This window comes from Canis lupus, chromosome 7, assembly GCF_048164855.1.
Source record: "Canis lupus baileyi chromosome 7, mCanLup2.hap1, whole genome shotgun sequence".
NCBI lineage: Eukaryota > Metazoa > Chordata > Mammalia > Carnivora > Canidae > Canis > Canis lupus.
The window spans coordinates 994,856-1,004,295 of NC_132844.1; positions in this window are offsets into that span (position 1 = coordinate 994,856).

Consider the following 9,440-nt stretch of genomic DNA (forward strand, 5'->3'; position numbering starts at 1 on the left):
ATTTATATTCGTTATAGTCCGCGAGACAGTGGGACTCTGTATTGAGTATGCTCGGGAGTGGGCCGCCTCCCGTCTGCCTGCGGGTTTACCTGAACGTTCTCTCTCAAGTGTGCTCAGGTGACCGGCCCGTGTTGGGTCACTCAAAGCGGCCGTTTTGCATGGCCTTGGGGCATCCGAGCTCCCTGTGTTCCCACAGCCCACGAGGTGTTGGGCTCTCTCAGGAAGGTCACACTTGCCTCCGGCCTTAGCGCGTTGTACGGACCAGCTGGGAAGAGCCACGTCGGTTTCCTTTGCTCTAGAGGATCGTCGCCACCAGAACGGAAACACAAGCCCGCTCTCCCTCACGTCCTCTGCAGCTGCCCACCTGCTCTGCTCCTCTCATCGCAAGCTCTAGGACACAGCTGTCGGGGGGCCGGACTTTCGCCCCATCTGCCCACTGGTTCTGCTCTGCTCAATGACATCAGCAATTTCTCACCAACGGCCCAGATGGTCAGTTACTCTCTTCTTCCCGGAACATCTCCTTCTCTTAGATTCTGGAACTCTGCGCTCTTTGCGATTTCTGTCTCATTAGCCGCTTCAGGCAAGTTGCCTCTCCCGGCTCTGCATCCCGGGCTCGGTTCTCTCAGGTCACTGCAGGACTGTGTCCTCTACCACCTTCCTCGCTTTCCTCTGCTGTCTACCCTCCTTCCTCGGGTGGCCTGCAGCATCCCATAGCTCTCGCTGCTGTCTACATCCTCAAAACTGTATCCTTCCTCATCGCCTGCCCCCCTTTTCAAGAGTGGAAAATATCTTACTGTGTACTTGACGTCTCTATACGCTTCTGTGGCAGCACAGCCAACCAGAACTTTTGGTTTTATCCCAACACCCGTTCTTCCTCCAGTCTTCTGCATCTCGTTAAATATCAACACAACGGGGATCCCTGGGTGGCGCAGCGGTTTGGCGCCTGCCTTTGGCCCAGGGCGCGATCCTGGTAGACCTGGGATCGAATCCCACATCGGGTTCCTGGTGCATGGAGCCTGCTTCTCCCTCTCCCTCTGCCTGTGTCTCTGCACCTCTCTCTCTCTGTGACTATCATAAATAAATAAAAATTAAAAAAAAATCAACACAATGTACGGAGTTAGTTGCTCAAGGCACAAACCAAGGAACGACTCTTGATTTTTCCCCCCTTTTCTTCCAACCCTACATCAAATCCTCAGTAGGTTCTCTTGTCTTTCTCTCAAAACAGGCCTTCAATCTTCACTTTATTTTCAACATCACCTCCCTCATCTAAGGCCACCTTCATCTCTTGTCTCGGTTGCTACGTTAGTCTCTTAATCACTTTCCCTGCCTCCGTTTTCCTTGCTATCACTCACTGAAGTATTAGGAATAATCTTTTAAAATGATGAATAAGTTCACGTCACTTGTTTGTTAAAACGCTCTAAGGGCTCTCATCAGTCTTAGAATAAACTTCAAACTCTGCCTCTCCTAACTTACAACATCTTATATATATCTGCCCCCTGCCTGCTCGTTGACCTTACATCATATTAATAACCAGCCTTCTTGCCCTACTCCCCTCGCCGCCACACCTCCCACCACCATGCTTTTGCCACGCTGGTCTTCTTCCCTTTCCTCAGACACGCCAGCTCTCCGCCTGAATTAGGACCTTATCGCCAGCTATTTGTTATGTTTGAATGCTCTTTCACTTAGTCTTTGCCTTCGCAGCTCCTTGTCGTTAGATGTCATCTTCAATGTCATTGGCTCTGAATATTCTTCCCTGAGCCCCCGGACTACAGTATACACCCAGCAACTAACTCCTCCTGGGTACCATGCTATTTAAATTCTCTCCATGACCCTTTACACTTTCTGAGAGTTCCTTGTTTATATTATTTATGTGCATTTCTTTGCTTATTCTTTGTTATCTCCCCTAGAATGTAAACTTCTTGAGGGTACAGATCTTATCTGTCTTGTCCACGGTAGTACTCAACGGCCTAGAACGAGTCAGAGCAGGCCCTTGACATGTACATGTCACACGTTGATAGAATGAGGTCTTGTGTATTGAATTCAAGACGTTTTTGATGCATCTTCTCTAGCTCTCAACCCTTTAACCCGTGGATCTTGGTTTGTAAAGAGTATTTAGTGTTGGGTGAGTTTTCTGGCAGGTACAAATCATCCTACTGAGCAGCACCACAGCTTGGGAGCTAATAAGCAGTTTGCTTCATGTGTACTTGAAAGGCCACATATCGTTCTTGCCTCATCCGCCCATACCTCTCGGCACCTGGAGTGCAGCATGAGGAAGTAATGGCAACAGAATCGATATTCACTATTATGTACCAGTATAATATCTCAGGGAAATTAGACTGATAAATACTCTAATTCAAAATCCTCATAATCCATCTCTCTAGGCTTTCAAGCAAGCAGGCAAACAAGCATAAACTTCATTGCCAACGTACTGATACTGAGGAGTCTATAGTCCCAATTTTCTAGTTGTAAGAGTTGTTAAATCAGTAGTATGACCTAAAAAGCATTCTTAAATGAAAGATTAAGATGAAATTCTGTGGTAGATAGAATCTGAGGGGGCCTTTGCCACCTTCTGGTGGTCCCGTAATCATGGTTTCTTACAAGGCCAAAAGAACCTGGTAGACGTATAATCAGTGGACTTTAAGACTTGAAGACTTTTCTAGGTGGGCCTAATCTAATCCCATGAGTCCTTCAATAGCGAGGAGTGGTGGCAGAAGGATGGGTCAGAAAGACTCAAAATATGAAAAGGACTTGATGCTCCATTGCTGGGTTTGAAGATCAAGGGACATGAGAAGCATGTGGGCGCCTTCCACAAAGAGGAAGTAGTCCTCAGCGTACAGTCATCTGGGAAGCGAGCATCTGAGTTTTATAACTGCAGAGGATGGAAGGCTAATCTCCTGCTCCCCACCTGCACTCTGGGGGGTGGTCTCTTGCTGGCTGGCACCTACACCCCAGCTCTAGCCCGGCCATGCCAGCAAAGTTCTCTGTAACCTGGTGCGCTTGATCACATCTACTCCCCGCCTTCCAAGTTCATCCTTTCCTGGGTCCCCTTCCTCAGCCCTAGGACACCATAGAGAGTTCCCTCATAACTTACCATTATTCTTTTATCACAGTTAACCATTCTTTGTATGAAACTTCCACTGCATAACCTACGGTGTGAGTTCTAAGTCCTGACAGGCCTACGCTGCCACGGTTGGTCACTATGGGCCCTCCTTTGGGGCATGTACAGCTCGCTCTTGAAAAATTTAATAAATAAATAAATTTAATCAAATTTACATATAAAGCTCCTCTGAATCACTGTCCACTCTCTTGTTTGGGGAGCCAGAGTTCAAAGCATACAGATTTTAGCACAGGAAAGAACTACTCTTGTATTTGAATTTTTTTTCAGAAGGTATTTTACTTCGTTTAATAAAAGATCACCTAGTTTTATCACTCGTATAGCAAAAATTTCCATGCCTATCTCTGCAGTGTAAGGCAGATTTTCAGGACTAATACATAAATATTTGCTGATGTTTAGAAAAGTAGCTTAGCTTACTTAGTAGGCATAATTTCCAGATTCTATTTGTCTTACAACAAAGTGATTCCTACTTTAGAGTATCAAGTAAGGATTGTTGTAAGTAAAATGGCTTTTATTGCATTTTAATTCTTCACATTTTAAGATTTATTTATTCTTACTTTTAACCTACTCTCTTGATTGATCTCCCGCTTTTAATGTTTAAAATAAGAATGATTAAGGTCAATCTTTCTTGTGCATCTTGTGGCCAATACTGAGAATGCTTTGTGTTCACCCAAGTGTACATATCTATTCCTTGGAGCTAAAGATGTCCAGCCAGGGAGGAGCTCACAGGGGGCAGGTGGGCTAGCCCATTCCATCTTCACGAGATGGGAGCATTCGTAAGGCATGACCCACAGGCGTATCCTGAACGATGCTCTGGTCTAAAGAGAGGCAAACAAATGAAATTTCAAAGTAACTCAAATTTCCATTTGTCCTTTTTTTTTGGGGGGGAGGGGGGAAGAAGGACAGAGGGGGAGAGAGAGAATCTTAAAGCTTCATACCCAGTGCGGAGCCTGACACGGGGCTCCACCTGACAAACATGAAATCACGACCTGAGTCGAAACCAAGAGTTAGACATCTAACTGACCCACCCAGGCACCCCTCCATTTGTACTTCTTTATCACCGCGAGGGGACACTTATTAGTGATTCTTAACACTTCCCTTTTCTCTTTTCCCCTCCATAACCCATATTTACTATTTCTGCTCTCAGCTTCTCACTCCCAAACTCTCCACGCAGAATGCCCTAGCCTTTCTCAGTGCTGTCTCTCATTCTCTCCTCCATCTTCCTTCCCGATGCTCCATTTAAGCAAGGAATCTCCTAATGGAAGGTGGGAAAGAGAGGAGATTTGAAGTTGGCCAGGTTCAAATCCTCTTTAGTGGCAGAGGTATAACTTAGCCTAAATGATCTAAGGATCTCACTTATTTACTTATTTTTAATTCCATCATGGTTGTTCACCAACAATACCAAATCCAATGAAAGACAACTGGAGAGTGACTTCTCTATTGAGTCTAGGTTCTAAAGCAGGAAGGCATAATGTTTCTAGACGAGTTTATCTATGGTCACAAATTGTACTCCCTGGGAAACCAATTTTGAAATGGAAATTAAGGAACAGGATATTTGTTAGGAATTGCTATTGGCTTGTGACAGGGAATGGAAGGAAACAGGATCAGTCGGGAGCAGTTGGGCTGCAATCAGTCCACACAGCCATGTTCTGGGGCTGGGACTGCTCTCTAGAGCTTCCTTGAGTAGGGGTGAGGGGGCAAGGCCTTCATAGCCCACCGCAGAAGTGTGAATGTGAGCTGTCCCTGGAGGGAGGTATAACCTTGAGCAGGGCACCTTTCCTTCAGCCAAGTCGGCCCTCAAAGAGGGCTGGTGATTAAAGATTGTCTCCTGTCAGCGTTCTCAACAGCTGGGTGGCCCAGTCTTTCATTCCTTAGGCGTGATCTAGGTGGGGTGTCAGTGCATCCGCCACATACGATCAGATGATGTCATTTTTCTGCCAGGGACGTGCTCAGTCGAACGTGTCATTGACTACCACTTGCAGGAAATCTCAATAGAGCTTTATCATGGAACTCTCCAGAGAAATCACACATTATTCTAGCTGTCAGGGAAAATTATGGAATAGCTTGCCTCTGTGGGCGTAGCTGCAGGGTTAGTGAGGCTACTTTAAGTTTGGAATGGGGGAAATTAGCAGGATAGGTGCATAAACCAACATGGACTGGGTCTGAAGTCATGGACTCAAAGATCATTCGGAAACACTGCTTGTGCAGTTGGAAGGGTGACAGGACAGAGAGACATGGTCCTAATTTTGTATAATTTTCTTTCTTTTATGGCTTCTCAGGTGACTTCTCAGGTGTCTCCGTAGCCGTCTATTACACATAAACAAGGACTGGTGATTTAGGGGAAGGTATCTGGAACTTAACATCATTAGCAGGAGAAATGGCACTTAGGAAAGTATGAATAATAACTATACTCCTGTCTGCTCCCACCTTAGATCCCAGAAAGCTTTGTTTGGAATTTTGAGTGACATCCACATTTTGGAAAACATGCTCTAGAATCTGGAGCCAAAGAGGTCTAAATCTTTCTCACAGAGCTATCGGAAGACACAACCTAATCAATGCTTCTGTTGATTGACTTCTTTGTTGAGTTATGAGCTCCATGGGGCAGAAACCATGTCTGTTATTCTCAACCCCTACTGGCCAGCGTTCCAAGCAGAGAACAGATTTTCATCAATGTCTGTTGAGTGATTGGGTGAGGACATGAGTGGTTACTCTATATTGTTGGTATGGGCTTGCTAGTCAGCACTTTTTTCTCGAGAACTTTAAAATTATTCTCTTAACTAGCCCCTATCTTCCAAAACAGACACCTATGTTGGAGCTTCATATCAAAACTTATCGGGCGTGTGTGTTGTGTACCTAATTTAATTGGAAGAAGCGTGTCTTCCCTTAAAGACCATCTGCATTTTTTAAGAGCAGAGGGAGCTTGTGCAGTTGAAGCCTCCAGATTCTAATCCAATTAGGTACCAGGCTGATGGGAGCTGTAATTAGAATCTAATAAGGCTATCAATATTGGTAAGAGTAGCAATCAGTCAGAGCAACCACACCAGCCTGAAGAACAGAGAGCGCCTGTGTCTGACCTTTATTTAACTGGAAGGCAATCTCGCCGCAGCCGCGCGTGGTGAAGAAGCTCTGTGTGGCCCTGATGGAGAGCGGAGAGCAAAGTAAAAATCACAGATGTGAGTGTGGAAATGGAAAGACCAAACTCTGCTGGAAAGGACTGAAAACAAATATAAGCTAAGTCTGAAATGAATAACCATATACATAGGAACTCCCCGGATTGGAGTGGGGGTGAAGCCCTTGGCTCTGGGACTTCTCAGGGAGGATGTGGCTCTTTAGATGAGGATGTAGACGTATGACCATGGCGTATGGAGAGATTCTCTCTGGTACAGAGGTCCTTCCTTATGTTTTCCAAGGAAACTAAGATATCTTCGGGGCTTCTTATGTCTTGCTCTCCCACTGTATGCTACGCGGATCCAATCCTCTTGGTATTTACCTGTGTACACCTAAATAACATGCTTTATTGTTAACCGTCCTCCCCTTAAAAAAAAAGTTTTAGTTTGTGTTTCCTGAGTTTCAGCTAAAGAAGATGAGGATTTAGCCCTCTCTCATTGCTCGGCCCCATCACAGACATGAATAGGTGCGATTCATGTGAATGATTTTGGTTAGATCAATACACAATGTTGGTGTTTTTTTTAAATAATAAATTTATTTTTTATTGGTGTTCAATTTACCAACATACAGAATAACACCCAGTGCTCATCCCGTCAAGTGCCCCCCTCAGTGCCTGTCACCCAGTCACCCCCACCCCCCACCCACCTCCCCTTCCACCACCCCTAGTTCGTTTCCCAGAGTTAGGAGTCTCTCATGTTCTGTCTCCCTTTCTGATATTTCCTACCCATTTCTTCTCCCTTCCCTTCTATTCCCTTTCACTATTATTGATATTCCTCGAATGAATGAGAACATATAATGTTTGTGTTTTTTTTGATTATGTAACAAGGTTCACCATGAAGTCATGCAGCACACTGTGACAGATTCTCCTTTTCTCCCTCAGCACCTGACCTAGTGCTAATATTCATCATAGATTTTCTTTTATCTGCCAATTTCTTTGCAAGGGTTAAAATCTACCCCCAATATGTTCAAACGCATTAAGTTCCCTGTCCGTTTCATTTCCTTGAGGGTTTTTCACTTGAGACTAGTAACCTGCTCCAGAACGGCTGATTGAGTTCTCAGTCTTCCTCCCAGGGTCATCTCATAAATTTCTGGTGGTTTCGCCCTTTCTCTTTGGTTTAATCACGGCTTCCTAGATCCCATATCTTTCTCTTTCTGGGTTTACCCCTTCATTTTGGTAGTTCACATTCTTCACGACCTGCTGAGAGTGGATACATGGAAGGCGCATTTTTTGAAAACTCGAATGTTTGGAATGTCTCCATTTTACCCTTACCTCGGCTGGGTGATTTGGCTGGGTTTGTATGTTGGAAATAATTTTCTTTCTTTGATGATGTTCTGATTCCCACTTCCCCCAGCTTTATTGAGATAGAATTGTCATATAATATTGTGTGAGTTCAAGATGCACCGTGGTGTTGATTTGACACATATTTCGAAGACAATGAACACCCCGATAGCCTTCTCTAACACCTTCATTAGGTCACAGAATTATCATTTCTTTTTTGCAGTGAGATCACTTAAGATCTACTCTCTTAGCAGGCATATAACACAGTGTTATTAGCTGTGATCACCATGCTGTACGTTAGATCCCCACTGGTTCTTAATCCTTTGTAAAAATCCTGATTTGGTGTCTCTGGGAGCATGCATTAGCTTATCTTTTTACTGAAGTTATGCAACATCATGATGATGTGCGCTATCACGAGTCCATTTGTCCCATGGTGCTGGACATTTCTCAGGTCTTTCCGGTAAGGCAAGTCAAAGTTTGATTTCTGAGAAAATGCTTACAATAGTTATTGGAAAAATTCATTCCCTTCATTTTCTATTTTTTCCTTTGGGACTCTTTTTATCATCTTTTCCTATTTCTATTTTTTGGGTCTTTTTTTTTTTTCAACATATACTTTATCTCTTAAAAATTTCCTTGAGATTGTTTTTCATTTTTGCCACCATATTTTGAATTCCAAGAGTTCCTTTTGTTCTCTAATCCCCGTCTTCCCTTTTAAAAATATCTTCTTTTATCATTCTTTCTTCTTTCTTCTTCTTCTTCTTTCTTCACAAATATAATGTCTTTTCCTATTTCCTTCTGGCAAATATCGATAGTATGTGTTTGAAGATTTTTTTCTTTGTGTAGTTTCTTTTTTTTCCAGGTTGCTTTCTTCTGTTCTGTTTTTCTCTTAGTCACCACCTTGCACTTTAGATGTTTCCTCAAATATGTGGTGATCTCTGCCTTATATTTAAAGATAGGACAGTCACAAGATGATAGGAGCTCTGTGCAAGTGGGTGAAGGTCCTTAAATGTGACATCTACTCCTGTAGTCTTAAAGCTAGCTCTCACCTTGGGTAACTCAGTAAACCTGAAAGTCAATTTTTTTAGATGTTTTTGTCTTGGGCTGGTCAGATTTCCAAGAGCAGTCTTCTCCAGTTTCTTGACTGGAGGATTGAGGTCTGATTGCCAGCATTCTGGGAAACTAGAGGTGCAAGAAAGCTAAAGATCTGAACTTCCGTGCATCTACATTGTTTTAAACTGAGCCTCCTCTTACCCCCCAACATTGAACTGTGGCTATGGTTAGAGTACTATGACCCTGAGACCTTCAGTTACTGTTCCAGAAAGCAAATTTCCAGTCTTATGTCAAGGCTAGAGAGGGGCATCGGTTTGTGTGAAGACTTGTGTCTTAGACCTTCAATTAAACTTTGTTTTTAGCTCTGTTTTTATCCCAGCTTTCCAAGATATCTGGAGACACCAATTCCTGAGACTTTGAGGGTCTATAATATAAAGAATTTTGTTCCTCAGCTTTCCAAATCTGTGATAATTAATTAATTACTTTAGATAGCACATGAGGAGGGGAGGGGGTAGTACTGGGGTTGGGAGGCTGAGGGGGAGGGAGAAAGAGAATCTTAAGGAGGCTCCATGCCCAACATGGAACCTGATGCGGGGCTCAATCTCACAACTGTGAGATCATGATCTGACCCAAACCAAGAGTGGGACGCTTAACCGACTGAGCCATCCAGGTGCCCCTCCAAATCTGGGATATTTAAAAAAAAAAACCCTCAGGTTTGTAATGCTAGCTATCACTCATAAATCTGTGTTTAAGTTTCTGGATCTCTCCCTTTCATTTGGTCTTTGTGGATTTAGGCCTTTTATAAATTTTACCTATGTCATTTTAGGG